The sequence below is a fragment of the Acinonyx jubatus genome, chromosome E4 (assembly GCF_027475565.1).
Source record: "Acinonyx jubatus isolate Ajub_Pintada_27869175 chromosome E4, VMU_Ajub_asm_v1.0, whole genome shotgun sequence".
Taxonomy (NCBI): Eukaryota; Metazoa; Chordata; class Mammalia; order Carnivora; family Felidae; genus Acinonyx; species Acinonyx jubatus.
The window spans coordinates 20,513,412-20,536,706 of record NC_069395.1 but is presented as its reverse complement, the minus strand read 5'-3'; the positions used below and the strand labels follow the sequence as shown (position 1 = coordinate 20,536,706).

Genomic DNA, 23,295 nt, shown 5'->3' with positions numbered 1-23,295 from the left:
CTGGACTTTTGTTTATTGGGAGATATTTGATTACTGATTCAAATTCATTGCTAGCAATTGGTCTATTCAGATTTTCTATTTATGATTCAGTTTTAGAAGATTGTATGTTTCTAGGAATTTATCCATTTTTTTCTAGGTTTTCCAAGTTGGTGGTGTATAATTGTTTGCAGTAGTCTCTTATGATCTTTTGTATTTCTGTGGTATCACTTGTAACTTCTTTTTAATTTATGATTTTATTTATTTGAACCCTTTCTCTTTTTCTTGGAGTCTAGCTAAAAGTCAGCTAGTTTTGTTTATCTTTACAAAGAACCAGCCCTTAGTTTCATTGACCTTTTTTGTTATCTTTTTAGTCTCTGTTTCATTTATTTCTACTCTGATCTTTTATTTCTTCCCTTTAATGGGTTTTCTTCATTGATTTTCTTCTTCTTTAATCTTTACTTGTTAGTTGGAATTGAAGCTCAATATGTTATTTTTTTGCTACAAATAATTTTATTTTATATCTGTCATTAAAAAATTCTCCAGCATATTTTACCTTTTGTGAATGCAAAACCCTATTGTGTGGTTTTATTCCCCCGCCGATCTCTGGATATGTGTTGTGAATTGTCTATTATACTAAATTCTGGCTTAACTTTGGTTCCAAGTACCTTAGAGATAGCTCTGTGCTACTCATTAGTGGAAATGTTTTTAAGCCCATGGTGGTAGGTGAAGGAGAGACTCATAAAATATTTATAAAAAATAGAATAAACTGGATTCAGAGTGGGAAGTATGGCACTCAAATGCACCACAACTTGAGGTGAGTCACTTAACCCCTCATCCCTCTGTTTCTGCACCGGCAAAAGGGTTATACTACTATTTGTCCTCAGAGGTGGCTGTGAATTTTAAATATTAATATGATGTTTGGTGCATTTTGCCATTTCTAAGTCATTTGAAAATACTATTATTATTATTTTTTGGATAAATATAATTCCCTAAGAAATAGAAGCTCCATTAGCTAAATAATACATTATTGGGAAAGAAATAGCCCAATAATACAGCTAACATACAGATAATTCATCTTTCATTTATGGTACTATAGAACATCAAACTATTACAGACAGAAGGGGTTGATATAGTGTATATTTAGGATTAGAACCTAGGTGCCTCAGAGGTTTCACGTAGGTCCTTGGGGGACCAGAGATGTAATGGAGGAAGGAGGCAATTTAATGGGATTTGATATTTCCCTCCTCTGTTTCCATAAAAGAAGTTCAGCTTTGTTTTTTATATATTTTTGGTGTGTCTCCAAAAGATTTTAAAATATTTTGCCAAAAAATGTTTGAAGATCACTATGATAATCAACACCCTCATTTATAGATACAATCACTGATCTCCAAATCATGTTTGCCTGTGATTCTAATTGCTAAAAGAGCTGTAGAGTAAAGAAAAAAAATATATATATAGTCAAGATCTTAGAACAATGTTTTCAACCTTGGCTGCACATTGCAATCACCTTGAGAGATCTAAAAATCTTGAAAGCCCAGGTGGTTCCCCAAACCAATTATATCAAGTCTCCACAGGTGATTCCAATGTGCAGCCAAAGTTGGAAACCACTGGCTTGGCAGGAGGGAGAGGTGACTTTGACTTAAGTTGATAGGGAAGTGTGTATGGAGAAAGTAGTCTGTGAGTATGATTTGACAGATGGGCTAAATTTTGATGGAAAAAATGGAGGAATTTAGGTGATAGAATCATATTCATTTCAGAGAATAAATAGGAGTGAATGGAGATAGAAAAAGAGAAAGAGAGGAGAAAATAAGTATAAAGTGGCATTATGAATCAGAAATTACTTCACATGTCAAATTTTGGCTTTATCATTTATTACCTGTGAAAATATGGCCAACTTAATCAGATAAATCTCTGTTTCTTCATCGGCAAAATGAAAAAGAAAAGGGCCCACTGATGAGGTTTAATAAAGTCTACATGAGAAAATTAAAGCACTTCTCTCAATATCAAGTTATAGAAAACTCTTAATCTTTGTTGACCATTACCATCATCCTTATTACCAACAGATAGCATTGAAAGTTGAAGACTGCCACTCGATTGCCTTAGGGAATCAGGTTGGGCCCAGATTGAGGAAGGCCTTGAATTCCAAGATGAGCAGACTTTTCTTTTTTTCCTGTTATTGGAGCTTCAGTTTTTGAGCACAGGACCAAAGCAACTAAAATAATGTGTTAGATGTGTATCGTGGCAATGTGCTGGAATGATGGAAGAGAGTGGAAAGCTGGGGCTAGGAGACTGGCTAGGGAAAGTGTACTATAACCCAAGGAGGCCCCTAGATTATAGCAGTTGGAATTTATGAGAAAAATTTATAAAAGAGATATTGTTCAAAAAAATGAGTAGAGACTAGAGAACAAAAACTGATTTGATTTCTAGGACAGCAGGGAAATCTGAAAGAAAAAAAATAGTCAAAGTGACTTTAAGCTTGAAATAGTGACAGAGGAGCCAATACCTAGTTTGGAAGAAAAGAGGAGTTCATTTTACACCTTTTCAGTCTGGAGTTAGGGTAGAACCATTAAAAGAAAGGGGAGCGGAGAATTGAAAATGTAATATGGATATCAGGACAGGGGTCAGATATGACAATGGAGTTTGATAGTCACTCATGTAAAAGTCATAATTGACGGTGTGAGAATAGCTGAGATCTCAAAGGAGGATTGTAAAATTAGAGGGGCAGAAGATTGTTCAAATTCCATAAGTGATTAAAATTCACCTTTACAACTACCAGCACCCCCCTTCCCGTTCTCCATTTCCCTTTCCAACTACAGTTGACCTCTGAACAACATGAGTTTGAACTGCACAGATTCACTCATATGCAAGTTTTTTTTTAATAAACACAGAACAGTACTGTAAATGTATCTTTTCTTTCTTATGATTTTCTTAAAACATGTTCCTTTTTCTCTCTTTATTATAAAAATACAGCATACAATACACATACAAAATACGTGTTAATCAACTATATATGTTATTGGTATGGCTTCTAGTCAAGCTGGCCCCTCATTCCCATGTTGTTCAAGAGTCAACTTTCCTCCCGTCAAACTATCTCAAAAGCCTGTTGTTTCAGTCACAGGGACCTGCAATCACTATCCCTCATTCTCTTTCACACACTTGAGATTTTGCATATTGTTTCCACTCACTAGAATGTTCTTCCTTTCTCCCTGGCTACTCTTATGCTCCCTTCCAAACAGAGATCACTTCTTTTTCCTCCTCTTTATAGCCTTCCCCATTCTCCCAGTCTTTTTATTCTTTTGTGTTCTATTAACACCGTGTCTATATTTTTATAGAAATTTAAGCTGAATTGTGATTTTATGTTTATTTTGTCTCTCTGATTAGTGAGTTCCCATTATGTTATGTGATTAATTACAGATGTTTGATAAACTCTTGTTGAATAAGTGAATAAGTATTTCTCTTGTGTCTACTTCAATACTCATCTATATGCTGTAAGCCTCTAGGGAGGATCCGAAAATGTATAGAAGTTGCTATGCTTTGTAGCAAAGGCTGGTGAGCACTGCTGGTATTTGGTGCCTAAATCTCAGGAATGCTAAATATGCTGCAATGTGTGGGATGCTGTTTACTGTGAATAACTGTTTCTTTCCCAAATGTCTAAAGGGGCACCACTATAAACACTGACCTAAACAGTGCGAAGCAAATAGTAGCTACTAGCAAGTATGGCTACTGAAATGGGTGAAGGATCCCAGCCTGAGGGGCAAGATCATGTTTGAAGTTGTTTTCAAGCACCGTGGGGCAAGAGAGAAAAGGATAGAGGGGGGGTGGAATAGGGGGTTCTAAGTAAACTGAGCTCTGCTTTTGACACTATTACTTACTAAATTAAACCAGAATGCTCTTTTTCCCCCCTCAAATGTAAATAGCACAATTTGATCAAATATTAGAAAAGACTGTTCTAGAGATTTCACAATAATCAACTACATATTTAGATTCTTAATCCCTTGACAATTGCATGAAGTGGTGGTCAATATAATTTTTAATGTCCCCCAAAGAGTAATCTGTCCCAAAGAAATGTTTTCTTACTAAAATTGTGTTGTATCCTTATGACATATAATTATTTTATATATTTTTGCTGTGACAAAATTGAATTGCACTCATGTCAGATGATCCTGAAGAGCCAAAGCAAAGCAAAAAAAGAAAAAAGAAAAAAAAAGTTTTTCACTTCATAAGTTGCCTTAACTTGGGTAGGGTCATAGATTATTTAATAGAGAGTCATGATCTGTTTTAGAGTTGCTTACCAACCCTTGTCAGACCTGCATATTTACGATGGGGGTTCTTATGGGACCATTTCTTACCCATTCATTATGACTCTTTCCAAGCTCAAGGCAACTGTTATTCTCCATGGCCAAGTCATTTAGTAAAACCACTCTATGACCCGAAGCTGGCTATTTCTAAGGAGTTTATTATTTCTCTCCTTCTGTAAGAGGAATCTGTTTTCTTGAGCTTTATGAGAAGTGGGATGTGGAGTCCAGTGGTGTGCTTCTACGTGCCATCAAACTCCCAAGGTCTGGAATGCACATAAATTATCTGCCTCCTAACAGGATAGTGCCAGTTTTGATAATGGGACTCAGAAAATTTACACATATTAAGCAAGAAAAATGGTTTATTGTAATAATAAACACTTTCTTCAGGATATATCTCTATAGTTTTCCCAAACAGATGAAATCATTCAAAGGGTCACCTACACAATCTTTTATTTAATTATGACAGAAAAGATGATAAAGATACGGACATGGGTCCACATTTATTAAAGGCACTGTATTATACTTATTTCCATGTCTATTCTAGTCTCTCCCTCAAAAAAAAATCCCCAAAACTAAACCCCTTGAAAAAATAAACACTATTTGTTTTTTAAACATAGTGACTAATTATATTTATGATACCAATATAATGCTTAATAGTAGTTGTTAAACAGATGCTTAAGTATAGTATTTAAAAAGTTTTCTACAATGAAATAACAAAATGATCAATTTATCAGTAGGATGTCATATGGAAATGAACCACAGGGTGGCACCAGAGTATTTGAAAGTAAGTGCATTACGTTGTACCTATTACAAAACAATGATGGGGCTACTGTTCTTTTAAAAAAATATTTTTAGATTTTTATGTAAATGACTCAATAAAAACATGATTAAAATTTAAAATTTAAAATATTTTCTGGGTACTATTTTGTTCTTAAATGTGAGAGCTCACTGAGTAAGCATTTTAAGAAACAAAACTGTGGATCAAGTCAGAAATGGAAGGCCAGAAAAGGTATATGTAATAAAGAGCATTCCATGGGCTGGCAAAAATGGCTACTTTGCTCTAAAGCATGAAAAATACATAGAAGTACCTATAGATATGTATATATACATATATACACACATACCGTTTATTATGTATATTCATATTATATATATGTTGTGTATATGTATGTATACATTATACATAACATATGGTGTGTATTATACATGTGTGTCTACTTTATCTATTTGAGCAAACTTCTATGTATCTATTTATCAAAGCAGAATATTTTTTTCAAAGGAAGTAGGCTGGACTGTTTTGTGCCATAGTGCCCTTTCTCGAACTGTTCTGTCTCATGCTCTTTTCCAGACTCCATGCAGAAACCCCTTCCTTTATAAAGCACTTCCCAACATCACTCCCAAGGAAAACTTGTTACTTGCTTTATCGTTTGTGTCCCATAGTTTCGGTACACAATTTTATATCAGTATCTGTGCCTTGTAAGCACACTTACTTACTTTACTACCTGCTGTATTTTTTTTTAATTGTGACTCATTTAAGAGAAGAATTGTATCTCATTTGGTTTTCGCCCCCAGAGCCTGGCACATAATAGAAGCCTAAGAAATGCTTCATGAACAAATGTCAGACATTTTATGGTGAGAAAATGTGATGCAAAAAAAATGCACAGAACAGAGACTATACTTTAAATTGTGGTTTAAAATGGCAACATTTTCTGCTGACAATCACGTTTAATCAATAACAGTGATCATGAATTTATAAATTCACATTATTTTACTAATATTAATATAAAAATTATCATTAACTGGTAACTATTCTTCCTGTATTTTGGAGTATGGGGTTGAAGATACTGAAGGGGAGCAGTATTTATCACCTCAAAATATGTCTCTTTGGCGTAAAGATTATTTTGAACTTATGATTTTTCAGAAACAGTACACACAGGACAAACTGAAAAACCAAGTAGAAGTTACCCTTTGAAAGAGACATTCACATTTATAAGGGAAATCTCCATTTTTAATGGTGTCTCTCTTTCTGTACCAGGAAGAGGAGGATGAGTAAGTCTCTAGAAACTTAGATGACTGGCTCACCACCTTCCCCAATCTTCTTTAGTCTTCAGCTTCAAATGTCATTTAAGGTGCTGGCTTGGGCCATTTAGGAGAGTTACTCAGTTTTCTTGGGGTCTCCCATGTAGTCCAGACATATATGTTATTAAATTTCTGTTTGTTTTTCTTCTGTTAGTCTGTCTTTTATTATGGGGGGGGGGCGGGAGAGAGTCTCAGCCAAGAACCTAGAAGGGTAGAGGGAAAATTATTTTTCCTACCCCACAAAGCTAAATTGAATAGATATGAAGACTAGACAGATCACTGTTTATGTCAGCCATTTTGCACATTAACTTGTGCCATGAAACTTTCTTACCTCTCTAGTCACTGCATCTATAACCAGATCAATTAAAACTAGACTCAACATTGATCCTTCCATATGCTGGTTGGCACTCCTTCAGCAGCTAGGAGTTTAGATTTCTAATTTTTTTTAAACCCCCTGTTTACAAACCTTCTGCTTATTTTCAAATAATGCAGCAATGCTAAAATCCTGAGCCAACAAGACTTAATTTTCAGAACCAAATGTTCAGCTAAATAAAGATACAGTATCTTGGAGATATGTGGATTAATGAATACCTTTGTGAGTGGTTTAATGTCTTTGAAGAAAAGAGTTTAAAATAATTAAGTTTGCATTATATAAAACTGGAATAGCATTTTCAATGGCAATGTTTGGTAAACACACACACACACACACACACACACACACACACACACAGCATTTTAATTTCTGTTTTTAATAGTGGAAAATGGAGTTGACCAAGATCTCATTTCTGCTACATACCAGTACACTAAAGACACACATGCGCATTCACACACACACACACCTCAGTCTTCACTAATTAAGATCTTCAGTGATTTGAGATTAAAGATATGTGATAATGATGCATTCTGACCAAACACAAAGGTCTCCCAAGATGTTCACTGGGCAAACTGAAGTAGCATAGAATCTGGGGACTAGTGCTCTAACTCTGTCATTTTCTTAGATTTTTTTTCTATTTTTTTTCAGATTAAAAAAAAAGTAAATGTGAGCTTTTTGAGGTAGAAAATCTAGAAGAGATAACAATATTTTCTGTCTTTTAAAATGCCATCCTTATTTTCCCTAGTACTATGGACAAAACCTGTTTTTTATTCCTCAGAACTTCAAATGTAAAATTTGTAGATAAAATTAAAAATTATATAGCAGAACCTTAAAACTATGCATGTAAACCATTCCTCTAAATATGAATAACTTCAAGTGTGACATATTTCATATCAATTTCAATTTATTTTAGTAGCAACCCTATGCATGCTTTCTTCTGTATCTTCCTCTTCCTTCTCCCACATAAGAACATATATACTTATTTTATTTATTTCTTCCATACTTTATGTAATCTTTTAGAACCTGTTTTCTGTGCATGATTCATGGATCACTTTGATGAACTATGTTCACAAATTTTCAATCCTTCTATGTTTTTTTCTTTTATTAGCAAGGTGTTGTAGATATCTTACTTCTAGGATAGAATACAAATGGGTGATTTATAAAGGTGTCCTCTCTTTCATTTCACTACTTATTGTTCTTTCTGCCTAAACCATTCCCTGGTTTTCTGATTAATACAATGTTAGGCACCCAGTGGCCACTTATTGAATGCTTGATTAATGAATGAATGCACCATTTGCCATTGAATTACAGATTTTTAGAAGAAAGCAATTGCTGCATATACGTGTCTTGACTCCTTATTTTGCTTATAGAAGTTTCAAAAACAGAGGTTATTTCATGTATTTATATCTTATTTCAGCGCTTTGCAGAGTTTTTTACCTGTAGTATATATCATAGTGCTGTTTTCAAAATGTCTAGTTCTGTAATTATGGCAGTACCATTTATTAGCTGCATTAACAGTTCTTTAAGATTCAGTCCCCATTTTCCCATTGTAAAATGCAGACAATAATGATATCCAGCTAATAGATTTCTTTTGATAATTAAATGAGATAATGTGACAAAAATACTTAACATTACTCTTCCTGCCATTTATTTCTGCTTGATACACCACCCTTAGAACTCATTGACACAAAATGGGAAGTATTTTATTATGCTTATAAATTTGGTTGGAGAATATTGAAACCAGCAGCCTGAGCTTGGAAGACTCAGATAGCTGAGAATGCATCAAATGCTGAGGGCAGAATGATATGGAGCATACTTTACTGACATATCTGATTGTAATGACCTGGAGAACAGGCTCCCCTGTGGTTGTTCACTGGAGCTCCTTCATATAGCTTCTCTATGTGACTTGTGCTTCTTGGAGTGTGGTGACTGGGTTTCAAGAGGGAGAGTCTTTTTAACTTTTTTTTAAACATTTATTCATTTTTAAGAGACACAGAGATAGAGCGCAAGTAGGGAGGGGCAGAGAGAAAGGGAGACAGAGTGAAGCAGGCTCCTCTACTTTGTCTTCTATAAAATGGTTTTGTAAAGTTTATTTATTTATTTGAGAGAGATAGAGAGTGGGAGAGGGGCAGAAAGAGGGGGACAAAGGATACTAAGCAGGCTCTGACCTGTCAACACAGAGCCCCAGGCAGGGCTTGAACCCATAAACTGTGAGATTGTGCCTGAACCAAAGTCGGACACATAACCGACTGAGCCACCCAGGTGCCCCTCAAGAGGGAGAGTCTTAAGAGGAATGTCTGGAAAGCAAGTGTTCTAAGAGAACCAGGTGGAAGATGGTTAATTTTACTTATTTAGCCTTAGTTGTCACACAAAGTCACTTCCTCATGTTCTTTTGGTTAAAACTGGCCAAAAAAACCCGGCCCTTAAGTCCAACCTAGATACCAAGAAAAGATGAATAAGAGTCCACCTGGGAATGGGCAAAATCACATTGCAGGAGAGCTTATGGGATAGAAGATGTTATTGCTGTCATCTTTATTTAATGCAATCTGTCTATATAGTGCTTGACATATACACTTTTTGATCAAAAAATTTTGCCATTATTGTAAAGGGTATTATATCATTATGATGTATACTTATAAAATTTTTGCATTTGTAGGATTAGCAATGGTCTCTGATTTAGTGAGCACTCTGAGTTCAGCACCTGGGACAGTAACTCACAAGGTTGGCTCTCAATCATTATTAGCTGAATGAATATGAAGGATTTGATGACTGAGCTAGTTCTACCTTCTGATTATACTTTTCAGTTCTTGACCTCCACTGCTTCCTGACAGTTTTTCCTGGAATGAGCTACAAGAGTTTGACCACGAAGATGACTATAGATTCATGATTCTCATAGAGAGTGACTATAAATGGTACCTGGTTCTTGGCTGTGTGTTCTCCCTTCTCCTCACAAAAACATTGTGGAATTGGGATTGAGAAGAACAGAATGTCCTTGTTTAGACAATTTTTTAAGATGCGTGTAAGGCAACTCCAATGCTTTTGCTGGTTCCTCTCTTCTCAACTTCCAACTAGAGTACCCCGGCACTCAATTCTTGTACCTGGTGTGTTTTCTACCTAAACTGTCTGCTGTTAGTGAGCTCATCCAGTGCCATGGTCTTAAAAAACCATCTATCTGTTATCTATTATCTATCTAAAGCCTCACATACACAACATTTCTGGTCCAGGCCACCTACTCTACATCTCCACTTGACTGTCCAACAGCTAGCTCAAACTTAACATGACCCAGACTAAATTCCTGACATTCTGTTACCCTTTTGATCTGTCAAATACCCTTTTAGTATTATCCATTCATTCAGTTTCTCAGGTTAAAAATTAGTTCTCTCCCCCCTCTTTCTCCTACCATCTAATCCAATATGGAAGACCATTCTCTTGGCTTTGCCTTTAAAATGCATTATCACCATTTCTATGGCCCTGATTCATTCCATTATCATCTCTCCTGCATTATATTCGCATAGCCTCCTCCCTGGTCTATTACTTTTGTATGTGTGACTTTCTCGAGTCTATTTTCAACAAAATAGGGTAATTGTTTTAAGAATATAAAGTAGTTCATGTTTCTTCTTTGTTCAAAACTCTCCTGTCTTACTCAATGTCTTCCTATCTTACTCAGACAAAAGTCAAACTTCTTATAATGGCCTAAAGCGTCCCATAAGCACTAACATATATGCATGTGCATACTCACACAGCTGACTTCCTTTCTAGTTTTTTCTCCCTGTTCTCTTCACCATATGTATACTGTCTTCCTACCAGGCATGTTCCTGCTATAAGACCTTAACAGTTGCTGTTCCCTTGTCCTCAATTTCTTTCTTTCTACATAGCTACAAGACTGGTTTGCTCATCTTCAGGCATTGTACAAATGTCACCTTTTCAATGACCATCCTTTTATTTTTTTTAGCTTTTATTTTTTTAACGTTTATTTTATTTTTGAGACAGAGAGAGACAGAGCATGAACGGGGGAGGGGCAGAGAGAGAGGGAGACAGAATCGGAAGCAGGCTCCAGGCTCTGAGCTCTGAGCCATCAGCCCAGAGCCCGACGTGGGGCTCGAACTCACGGACCGCGAGCTCCTGACCCGGGCTGAAGTCGGTCGCTTAACCGACTGAGCCACCCAGGCGCCCCTATGACCATCCTTTTAAATTACAACTACTCCATTGACTCCCATAATCCTTCTATGCTTTTTTTTTTCCACAGCACTTCTTCACCATCTGACAAACTATTCACTTATTTTGCTTATTTCTCTATTTTTTCTTTGTAAAGCAAATTCTATGAAGACAAGGGCCTTTTTTTTTTTTTTCTTATTTCCTGCCAACTCATAGCTAAGTGCCTCTCCCAGGCACTCAGGAAATATTTTTTGAAACAGTGAATACATTAATAATGTATAAATATTACAATATGTTTATATTAAAGTAAAATAAAGTTAAAATAATTTACTATTTATAAGGCATTTATCAAAAACAATACCAGAAGGACAAAGACCATATGATTTCACTTGTATGTAGAATTCAAAAAACAAAGCAAATGAACAAACAAAAAAAGCAGAAACAGATCGATAACCACAGAGAACAAACTAGTGATCATCAGAGGGGAGAGTGGCAAAGGAATGGGCAAAGTAGGTGAAGGGGGGTTGGAGAATATAGGCTTCCAATTATGGAAAGTATAAGTCATGGGGATAAAAGGTCATAGGGAATAAGGTCAATGGTATTGTAATAGTATTGTATGGCAACAGATGGTAGCTACACTTGTGATGAGCATAGCATAATGTATAGAATTATCAAATCACTATGTTGTACATCTGAAACTAATATAACATTGTGTATCAACTATACTTTAATTAAAATATATAATAATCCCTCTCAAGAACACTCAATATGTTTTTTTCATTAACTATATTTTCCCAGTAACCTAAAGTTTATTTCAGGTTATTCTGCTTCTCTAAGAGCCTCAGCAGGCTGAAGGCCCTTTATTAACTGCTTTGTGTGCATCCATACAGCTTCTTTAGTGAAATAGTTTACACATGAGAAGTCATTTGAGATCCTAAGAGAATCTGGCTAGGTTTGAATCTTCATTTTAAATATATTATTCTTAAAAAAAAAAACTCCCTGTATCGTTATGGGAGATATTACAATGCACTTTTAGGATACTATTTTGTAAGTTATTTTAAACAAATACAGGAAAGTTTAGTAATTTCAACTGTAAGACAAATGCAGACCAATCCAGATTAAAATTTTAGTCAATAGTATCAAATTATAAATGTTCTATTCTTAAATATGTTTAGTGCAAAAATACATGGCCAAGCATAAGTTGATTATTCAGGCATAAAAATGAGATCAAAAATATAAATTAACAATTGGGAATTATGTGCATCCTGAAATTTAGCTGGGTAGTTTGTCTATGTGCTCAGTTTTTTTAAGGCTTATTTGGAGAATCATGTAAATATTGTTGTTGTTTACTGAGGTCTCCAACAAATGAGTTACTTTATCTCTCTAGATTTCTCCTAACGGCCAGAGAAAAGATTAAAAAAATACATTTTATTTCAAAGGTGAACTGTTCTGCTACATTTAAAAGACATATATTTGATTTTATCACTTTTGCTTGACTTTCAATGTAGTCATCAAATTTGCGATATATTATTTGAAAAAGCTAAACTTAAATTTGAGTTGTTAAACATGATCGGTTAAAAAATTAGGAATACGGAGAATTGAGTAAACATTTATTGACTCATTTATTTATAATCACAAAGCTTACATTATAGAATTATATATGGATACACATTTATAGAATTTAACAAATAATAATTTTTTGTGATGTTAAAAAAGTACTTTAAAATGATGTATTTAGGGGTACCTGGGGGCTCATTGGCTGAACATCTGACTCTTGATCTCGGCTCTGGTTATGTTCTCACAGTTCACGAGTTCTAACCCTATACTGGGCTCTGTGCTGGCAGCATGGAGCCTGCTTGGGATTCCCACTCCCCCTTTCTCTCTGCCCCTCTTCTGCTTGCACACAATCTCTCTGTCAAAATAAATAAATAAACATTTTTTTAAGTGATGTATTTAACAGGGTCAGTGTAACAAAAGAAATGCTACTTCAAAGTATTATGCCCTGTTCAGTGTATTGTTCTTTAGGCACATGATGGGCTCCAGCACAGCAGAATATCTCATATAGCAGAGCTGCAACACAGTCTAACAGGGATTCAAACTGTATAAACATAGTTGGGGAAGTGATGGGGGTGAATGGATTACCAAGGGTCCCAGTGAGTGAAAGCTCTTGGCTTATAATAAGCCAAGACGAAGGCAGGCATGGTGAGCTGCACTCAGCAACAAAACCTTGGACATTTTAGGAAAGCAGTGGTCCTGAGTTCCAATTGGTGACTGGCACATGAGTTCATGCAAGGCCAGTGGCTTGTGTCTGGAACTAGAAGAACAACAACAACAAAAAAATGGAACCGCTTGTTTTACTAATGATATTTAAAAATATTGATGGACAAGCAACATTGTGTTGGGATTCCTTACACAAAGAGGATGAGGGGCATTGAGACATTCAAGAGACCCCTGCACATCTTCGTCTGGCGCTAGACGGAGCCTAGATGGAGACATTGCTGTCCCAAGAGAATGACCAGGCAGCCTCTCAGAGCTTCAATTTGAATGTAATCCTTGGGATTCTCAGAAACATTTTGAAGAGGTAAACTTTTTCAAGTGTTTAGGATCCCATGAGGTCAGTGTCAGTAAGTGCCAGGAGAATTTGGGTTGATGTTCAGAAGACCCTTGTTTATTCCCATAGTTTGGTCAGGCCCGGAGAGACTCGCATGACACCAAAATCACAATGACAATTTCTGCCTCATCGGATTATACATGACAATGAAATGGCTAGCCATGTCTGGCAAAGTGGATTGAATGAGTAGTTAGAACAGATAGAACAGTACCAGAATGAGCCTGAACAAATCCAACTTCTTTGGAATGTAAGGGTTACATTCTAGAGGCTGAGTGTGAAATCTAGCTCTGACACTAGTTCTGTGATCTTGGTCAAATCACCTTCCCTCTCCATACTTCTTTTTCCTCATGGGGATATAAAATGGAGGCTTTGTGATGATCAAATTAGATAGTAATTTTGCCACGGGGCAGTGTAAGAGGGAAAGTGCTACAGAATGCTTGATGTTATTATTTCCCCTTTGTGTTCTTTCTTTAGGCCCCACATGCTCATTCTCTTAAATTCAGGTACTCAGTGACTTTGTAGTCTTCTTTCCTTCAAATGTGATATTAATTTATTTATATTAATATATTCATATTTTAATATTTAACAGTAATACACATTCCCCTCATTTTTTCTTACTGTTTTTAAAGCAGCTTTACTGATGTGTAAGTTACATACCACGAAATTCACATTGTAAGTGTTCAACTCAATAATTTTAATAAATTTATAGAGTCATGCAAACTTCATTAAGTTCTAGTTTTTAAAACATTTCTGTTTCTCCCAAAGTTCCTTTGTGCCTGTTTACAGTTAATCCATGTTTCCGTTCAGCAATATACATTTAAGCACAGATGCTACATCTTTCACTAATAATTACATATATCCTATTTTTTTTTAAAAGGTTTCAGATATTAAAGAGGCGATATTCAGAAAATCAATGGTCATTAACGAAAGAGGCTGAAATTGGATAGCAGTGACTTACTCTTTTAAAATATTTCACAGTACTACAGCTATAAAAGTGTCTAATGTCAGAGTTTTTCTGATGATATCTAGGGGGTACCTTTAGCTCGTTGCCTGACATCTAAGGGGTATCAGTAGTGCTAAGGAGGATGCAACCTCCACAGTAATAATACCAGTATGGATTGTTATGAAGGCTTCATGAGTATGTAAAATGGACAGAAGTGGATTTTATCTCTTTCCTGTCATTTACTGACTGTGTGATATTGGATAAGGTATTTGATGTCACTGAACTTCTTTTCTCATTTGTAAAGTGAGAATAATATTTACTTTTTATTACTTCACAGTATTGTTATAACAGTGAAGGAGTGCCTATGAAAGCACCTTGTAGATAAAAAATCCTACACAGAGGTTAATTTCCTCCCTCATTATTAATTAATACAGTTAAGGCCAACTGTGTCTACAGTTAACTCATTTTGCCAAAACTCTAAAACTGAGCTGATGAATAAATAAGGAAAACTATTTTTCATCTGTGTGTTTATAGACTCTGTGGCTCATTAGCTACGTGGGTTGAAAGTAATTAGTATCCATTTGAAATACATTTTTGCATCACCCGAATGACTGAAATCTTAATATTAGTAGTGCATGGAGGGAATTTATTGGAATTTTAATATAATTCTATCTTTAAGTCTCAGAAATCTAATGTTTGACTCTTACTGATAAAATTTGCCAAGAATTTTCATCTTTCCACTTGAGAAAGAATTTTAAGTTGCTGGTGGCACTCAGCAGGAAGCCTCCTACACAATGAGGTTGCAGTTTTTCTCTCTGTCAAGGTTAAAAGCTCAATACTATCTTGTCTTTTAGGGTAGAAGCAAGCTATTCGAATTGTCTTTAAGTGGAAAGAAATGGAAAGGGGAATTTATGAAATTCTTCAAATTCGCTTCTCAAACATCTTTTCTGTCAGATTCCTCTGCTTTTGAATGGACCCCATTGTTGATAAAGCCATCTGAACTTTCTAGTGCAGACCTTTCTTCGTCTTGTGTATGGCAGAGAAAAGACTTATTCTTTGCAGGCATACATTGACAGCTTGAGAGAATTGAACAGTATAGATTTTAGGGTCTATTTAAGTGTTATTTCCTGATAGGGTGCCATATTTAGTGGGTCAGCAGTCTTGGCATTGTTTGCAAAGGATATGTTCATTCAAAAGTGCTGAATTTAAAGATATATGGAGACATCAATAAGAATTTTTCAAATACAGGTTTATCAAAATCATTGCCTCAATTACTCTTTATTAAAACTAAATCAGAAGTGGGGACCCTGGGTGGCTCATTCAGTTGAGCATCTGACTTTTGATTTCAGCTCAGGTCATGATCTCACTCTTTGTGGGATCGAGCCCAGTGTCAGGCTCCACAATATCTGCTAGGGATTCTCTCTCTCCCTTTCTCTCTCTGCCCTTCCCCCTTCTAAAAATAAATAAATAAACTTAAAAAATTAAATCAGAATTGGTAATAAATAACCTAATTATCCTTCTTATTTGTCCATTGCATTGATGAGAAACTTCCATATTTTATTTCCAAGGTTTCTTTTTTCTTTTTCTTTAATTGATCTATTATCAAATTCATCTATCATCTATTCTCTCATTATTTGCATATTTTAATCATCACTTTGGTTTGATTTTTATTGGCTTTTAAAATTTTAATTTACAAGTACAATAAATATGGCTTTCGATTCAAAAATCACATTCAAAATCCACATTCAAAAATCAAACCTCCATACCCTCACTTGCACAGCCCTGCATGATCTAACACTGGTTTCTCCTTCTGGCCTAATTTTATGACCTCAACTTGAGCCATTTTTTTGATCAGTTAAACTCCAAATTCAATCACTTTTTTTGGTTTTTTTGCCTGTCCTTCTTACTTGAGAAGTCTGAAGACCAGTAGTCCTCCCAGTGTCCTCTTCCTGGAATAATTATCACGCTAATTGTGTCAGAGCTAGGGCTGGGGGTTCAGTTTCCCAGGAAACAGACTCTGAGGGGGAAATTAGGATGGAGCGAGTTTATTAGGGAATGCTCTTGGGATCAAGATTGTGCAAGGGAGGAAAGCAAGGTAGGCAGAGAGAGAAGTTGGGTTGCTACACAGCGTTAATCAAGGCCTTAGGTGACCCTATCAGGAAATTTGAGGCTGGGCTGGCTCTTCCAGAATGTCTAGAGTTGGGTTGAGAGGACCTGGCCTTTATTCTCCTTTATTAACAGTTATTGAATGAAAGGTGTTCTTGGAAGGGCTGTGATCTTGGGCAAAGCTGCTCTCTCCAGTGAGGGAGATGTCTGGAGAGGGCTAACTGCTCTTAAAAGATAAGCTCAAGCATATTAAAATTTTTGAATTTATTTGAGCAAGAATCAATTTGAATCAAGTAGTTCCAAACTGGAAGTGATTAGGAGTGCTCTACTGATAGGAGTTGGGGAAGGGCTTCTATAAAGAAAAGGCAGAAGCAATGTAACAAAATTATTTATTGGCTATAGCTTAAAGCCTAGTTGACTATTTGTGATTGGTTGTTCTTAAGTTTAATTGTAATTTTGAGGCATTTATAGATTTGATTATGGTTTGTTTTCATAGGCTGCCACATTAGAGCTACCTGTCTAATGGTCTCCTTGTTTAATTAACTTAACCCAAATAAAAGCTCTCAACCAGCAACACTTCTAGCAGCTGGGAAAATATCTGTCTGTCCTCAGGGAACTCTGGGTGGTCCATTACAGATTCCAATCCAGCTGCCTACTTCTGGTTGTTCAGAGCTCAACCTAAATGTCACCTGTGCAGAAGGGCTGTGGCAGGCATGCCCCAAGGTGATGCCCACTGAATCACCCTCTTGTATCATCCTATCCCCTTAAGTGTGGATGGAATCCTTGATTTGTTTCTCATCAATAGAAAATGGCAAAGGTGATGGGATGCCACTCCCATAACCACATTAGGTTCTATAAGATTTCATCTTAGCAGACTGGAGTGTAAAAGACTCTTGCTAGCCTGGAAGAAACAGTCTTGCTGTGAACTACCTATGGAGATGTCCATGAGGCACAGAAGTGCTGTCATCTCCAGCAGCTGATATCCACTAAGAAGCGAGGTCTCCCAGTCATGGAACCTTGAGAAAATGGGTCCTTCTAACAATCTGGTGAGCTTGGACAAAGGCCCTGAATGCCCAAAAGAATTCATCTTGGCCAACACCTTGCCTGCATGTGGCTTGGTGAGACTTGGGCAGAGGACCCAGAAAACCTGACCCATGGAAACCAAGATAATAAGTGGATATAGTTTTAAGTCACTGAATTTGTGGAAATAGAAAACTAAAAAAAATCATGCAATCTGAAGTATACATTAAATTATTCCCTATCACATCTCTCTGTTTTAATTCTCTGCGTAATACTTAAATTCATAGGATATCTTGTTTATCTACACATTATCCATTTCTCATAACCAAAATGGAAGCAACATGGAGACAGTAACCTTGTTTGTCTTATTTACAGTTTTGTTCCCAGTGTGTAGAGCAGTGTTGAGTGACACGTAGAAATGTACAAAAAAATACGTGAGAATTCTCCTTCATACTTCTTTCTGCCCCGACTCCTTTCTTCAGCATTCACTTTTGTTCATATTCTGATATGCTCCATCCATTCTAATGTCATTCATTAAGGTGTATACATATCAAAATATGTACATTAAGACACTTCAATGTGATTTTACTTTATGCCTCATTCTTTGACTTGCTGTTCCATTTAACTTGTTTTAGAAATATTTCCATGTCACTTTACGTAGTTTTAATTTTGTCTTAATTTCCTGAATAGCATTGTGTACAATGGATGCTCTGTAATTTATCTAATATTTCCTTGATAACATTTAGGTAGTTTCCACTTTTTTAAAAGTTTATTTTTGAGAGAGAGAGAGACAGAGACAGAGCATGAGAAGGAAAGAGGCAGAGACAGAGGGAGACACAGACACAGAATCCGAAGCAGGGTCCAGGCTCCACGCTGTCAACACAGAGCCTGACACGGCTTAAACTCATGAACTCAAACTCATGAGATCATGACCTAAGCTGAAGTGGGACGCTTAACTGACTGAACCACCCAGGTGTCCCAGTAGTTTCCATTTTTAAAAACAATATCACTGTTATGAAACAATTATACAATTTATTCTTTACACACATTTTTAAATGTAAATTTATTGATATTAGCGTATAATGGATCCTAGACATGGAGTTGCTGGAGTAAAAGTGGGGCCTTTCATTTTCATCTCTTGTCTGAGCTGTTTCAATAATTTTTAAGAGATCGTGTCATCTCTAGGTTTTGCTCACTCATCCATCCCACAAAGTTTTAGTGTTTCATTAACATATTTCTGATCATATAAAAAAATAACCTTAAGCCTTTCAGTGTTTCCTTAGAGTCTACCAAATAAAGTTGTAATTCCTTAATCTGGCATTCATGCTACATTATTTTTTTTTTCACCTTTCAGTCAAATATTTAACTATTTACCACACATGTTTTACTAGTGAGTTAACAGGAAGATCTATTCTCTAAGCATCGCTGCCAATTTATCTTCTACACATTTCACTTCTTCTCTCCTCTGGGATGCTATCCTCTTCCACTTTCTGTTGTTCCTGTCCTTTCATATAGCTCAAATGCTGTTTTTCCCAGTTAAATATTTTTTATCTTTGGTAATGTCTTCATATGTGTAGATTTTCTTAATAGTTCACAAAATTTCATGCATTTATTATATTCTTTAACTTTTAAAGTAATCCTTTGAAATAGGTAATAGTACATCTGTTTTGCAAATGAGCAAATTAAATTAGATCATTTAAGTGATTTATCGAAGGCTCACTTGTTTTTCAGGGGCAGGGCTGTAATGCAAAACCTTCTGGCTCCAAGTCTAGTGCAGAGACATATGCCTTTCTTCTGAATCCTTGCAGTGCTGTGCCTGTTCTAGTGTAGAATTATGTGCTTATTCAATTCTGATGTACATTTTAAACATTATTTTTGTTATAGCATATTCTCTTTTAGAATATAAATTCCTTGAATTAGGGGACTTCTCTTAATTTAAATGTGTATTTATTTATTTATTTTGAGAGAGAGAGAGAGAGAGAGAGAGAGCGCGCACATGCACAAGCATGTGAGGGACAGTAAGAGAGGGAGGGAGAGAATCCCAACCAGGCTCCACGCTCAGTATGGAGCCCCACGCAGAGCTCGATCTCATGACCAGGAGATCATGACTTGAGCCAAAATTAAGAGTCTGATGTTCAACCAACTGAGCCACCCAGAGTCCCCTTGTCTTAATTTAATTTAAAAACTTCCCAACACTTTTTATTCCTTCAGCTATGTTTAATTGGTGAATAGAGATGAAGCGTTCAGTTTCATACATATTGTACTTAATGAGACAAGTTATATTTGTATGGAAAAAAAGCCTTTTTTTCCAGTTGGCATCTAGCCAATCCAAGCTCTCTTTTGGATTATGTGCTCAGGTATAACTTGGTGATCCTGATGTACTGCCCTCCCTGCCTGGGGCCCCGTGTGTGTTTGGTCCCTAGGCACCCAAGCACATGGCTCAACCAGTATTTTTATAAACTAAATACAAGTGGCATATGTAGCAAATTTTCTTAATACTATCTGATTATCAGTAATCGATCTGAGGTTGTCAACAGAAATTTTCACCACTCTGGGACTTTGAGTCACCTCCCGCAGATTGAAGGTCAAATCCTGTCTCCATCCCAGTACCAGAGACTTTGCTGAGGGTGGCCAGGCCAAGGTCATTCTTGGATGCATAGGTTTTCACATGAGAACCAGCAACTCACTAGTTTACGAAGAAATTGGTAAAACCATCCATGTATATTCAGGGACAACTCTGCTGACCAAAATAAAGAGTGATGATAATCTTTATATGTTTGCCTATATAAATTTTTTAAATACTGATTTACTTCATTCTCTTCAGAATTCTTGATATGTAAAATATCCTTAATTCTTCCCGAGAGCCATTCTATCAGCATGAATGATCTATGAGAAAACAGATTCTTACTGAAATTAAGGGGAAGTCATGAATGAGCTAATTACTGCTTGTATCTTGACAAATATTTTTTCTATCTTTCCAGTCCCCTGTGTTCTGCTTGATGATTAAATACAATAAGTCACTGGAGGTTATGACCAGGTCTTAAAGGTTAGGGCATATTAAAAACTGGTGAACATGGGGCACCTGGATGATTCAGTCAGTTATGTGTTCAACTTTGACTAGGGTCATGATCTCATGGTTCGTGGGTTTGAGCTCCATGTCAGGCTTTGTGCTGACAGCTCAGAGCCTGGAGCCTGCTTTGGATTCTGTGTTTCCCTCTCTCTCTGCCTCTCCCCTAATCATGCTCTCTGTCTCTGTCTCTCTCTTTCTCAAATAAATAAAATAAATAAATAAATAAATAAAACATTAAAAAAAACTAGTGAACAGGCCCCCCTTTTCCCCTCTCAATAGTGACATATGATTCTAAGCCTTTCTCATAGTAATTTTAGTTTGTTTTTAAGTTACAGAAGTAGTGTTTGTAAAATGTATATATGTGTATATATGTGTGTATGTGTGTGTATTTTCCAACACCACTGAACAACATAAAACAAAAGGAAAGTTTCCATTGTTCCTCTACTATTATTTCCGTGAGTGGTAACTGTTAACCTTTTGGGTTATATTTTTTCAGATGTGAGAGAGTAAGTGTGTGTAAGATATATTCATGCTATTCCACTAATTCTTCAAATTATTATTTTTACTCCAGAATATGTCATGGATCCCTTCAATGTCAATACCTAGCTTCCATCTTCCATATGCCTCTGGTTGCAGAGGGTGTCCTCTGCAAGACTGGTCTGTTTAAATTAATCATATTTACTTTTCCAACCATTTGGAAGAGTACGTTCAAAACTGAAACAGTGAACGTGGTGGTATTTGTATTACCCTACAATTCCCTGGAGGGGTCCTTGCTTCTTCCTCTTTGACCCCACATTGTTTTAGTGCAAAATGTTCTTTCCTACAATACACTGGTCATCTCTAATATTCAAAAGTAAGCTTTAAAACAAAGTAGAATATTTTTCTTTTTAAATATTGATTACTGAGTCATACCATTCTCTGGTGATTTGAAAGAAAGGTCTTTGACTTGTCAGAGCATCTGCATTTCGTAACAATAACTAGTGGTTTCTAATGGCCTACATATTTTTAAATAGACTTTAACTTTTAAAGCAAAATTGAGAGGAAGGTACAGAGATTTCCCATATACCTCTGCCTCCACACATGCAAAACCTTCTTCATTATCAACGTTCCTCCATCAGAGTGGTACATTTGTTATAACCTATGAACCTAAATTGACACATTATCACCCAAACCCACAGTTTAGTTAGGGTTGAGTCCTGGTGTAGTACATTCTATGGGTTTGGACAAATGTATAATGGTATACATCATTATCGTATCCTACAGAATAGTATTACTGTCCTAAAAATCCTCTGTCCTCTGCCTATTCATCTGTCTCTCTCCCCAGCCCCTGGCAATCATTGATCTTTTTTTTTTTAAATTTTCTAATGTTTATTTATTTTTGAGAGAGAGAGAGAGAGAGAGAGACAGAGTGTGAGCATGGGAGGGGCAGAGAGAGAGGGAGGCACAGAATCTGAAGCAGGCTCCAGGCTCTTGAGCTGTCAGCACAGAGCCCGATGCGGGGCTTGAACTCACAAACTGTGAGATCATGACCTGAGCTGAAGTTGGACACTTAACCGACTGAGCCACCCAGGCGCCCCAATCATTGATCTTTTTAAGGTTTCTATAGTTTTGCCTTTTCGAGAATTTCATATAGCTGGAATCATACTTCTTTCACTTAGTAATACACATATCATTTTACTTCACGTCTTTTCATGGCTTGATAGCTCATTTCTTTTTAGTGCTTAATATTTTATTGTCTGCACTGAACATAGTCCATCCATTCACCTACTGAAGGACATCTTAGTTGCTTCCTAGTTTTTACAGTTATGAGTAAAGCTCTCCCAAACATCCATGTGCAGGTTTCTGTGTAGACATGTTTTCAACTTCTTTAGGTAAATACCAAGGAGCATGATTGCTGGATTCTATAGCAAGAATATGTTTAGTTTTTGGAAGAAACTGACAAACTGGCTTCCAAAGTGGCCGTGCCATTTTGTATTCCCACCAGCAATGAGTTTCTGTTGCTCCACATCCTTGTCAGAATTTGGTGTTGTCAATGTTCTAGATTTTGGCCATTTTAACAGGTGTGCAATGGTATCTCATTTTAATTTGCATTTTTCTGATGACATAGAACGAGAAGCATCTTTTTATGTGCTGATTTACCACCTGTTTATCTTCTTTTGTGAGGCATCTATTAAGGTCTTTGGTCCATTTTATAATTGGGTGGTTTTCTTATTGAGTTTTAAGTGTTCTTTGATATTTTATGCACCAATTATTTATCAATCATGTCTTTTGCAAATATTTCCTTCAGTCTGTGGCTTGTTTTTTTTTTAATTTTTTTTGCCAGTGTCTCCTGCAGAACAAAAATTTTAATTTTAATGTAGCCCAGCTTATTAATCTTATCTCCTTTATGAATCATGCTTTTTGTGTTGCATCTAAAAGCCATTGCCAAAACTTAAGATCACTTAGATTTTTCTCCTGTGTTATCTTCTAGAAGTTTAGAGTTTTGCATATTATACCAATATCTGTGATCCATTCTGAGTTTACATTTGTGAAGGATATTAGGTCTGTGTCTAGATTTTTTTTCATGTGAATGTCCCATTGTTCAGCACCATTTGTTGAAAAGACTATCTTTGCTTCATTGTATTGCTTTTGCTCTTTTATCAGAGATCAGTTGAGTATATT

General features: G+C 36.1%; 1 long non-coding RNA gene across 1 annotated transcript in view; it reads right to left on the bottom strand.

Moving 5' to 3' along the window:
• The window catches only part of LOC113603922 (uncharacterized), a 97,434-nt gene that overhangs the window by 45,897 nt on the left and 28,242 nt on the right, over positions 1–23,295 (bottom strand). The window lies entirely within an intron of this gene.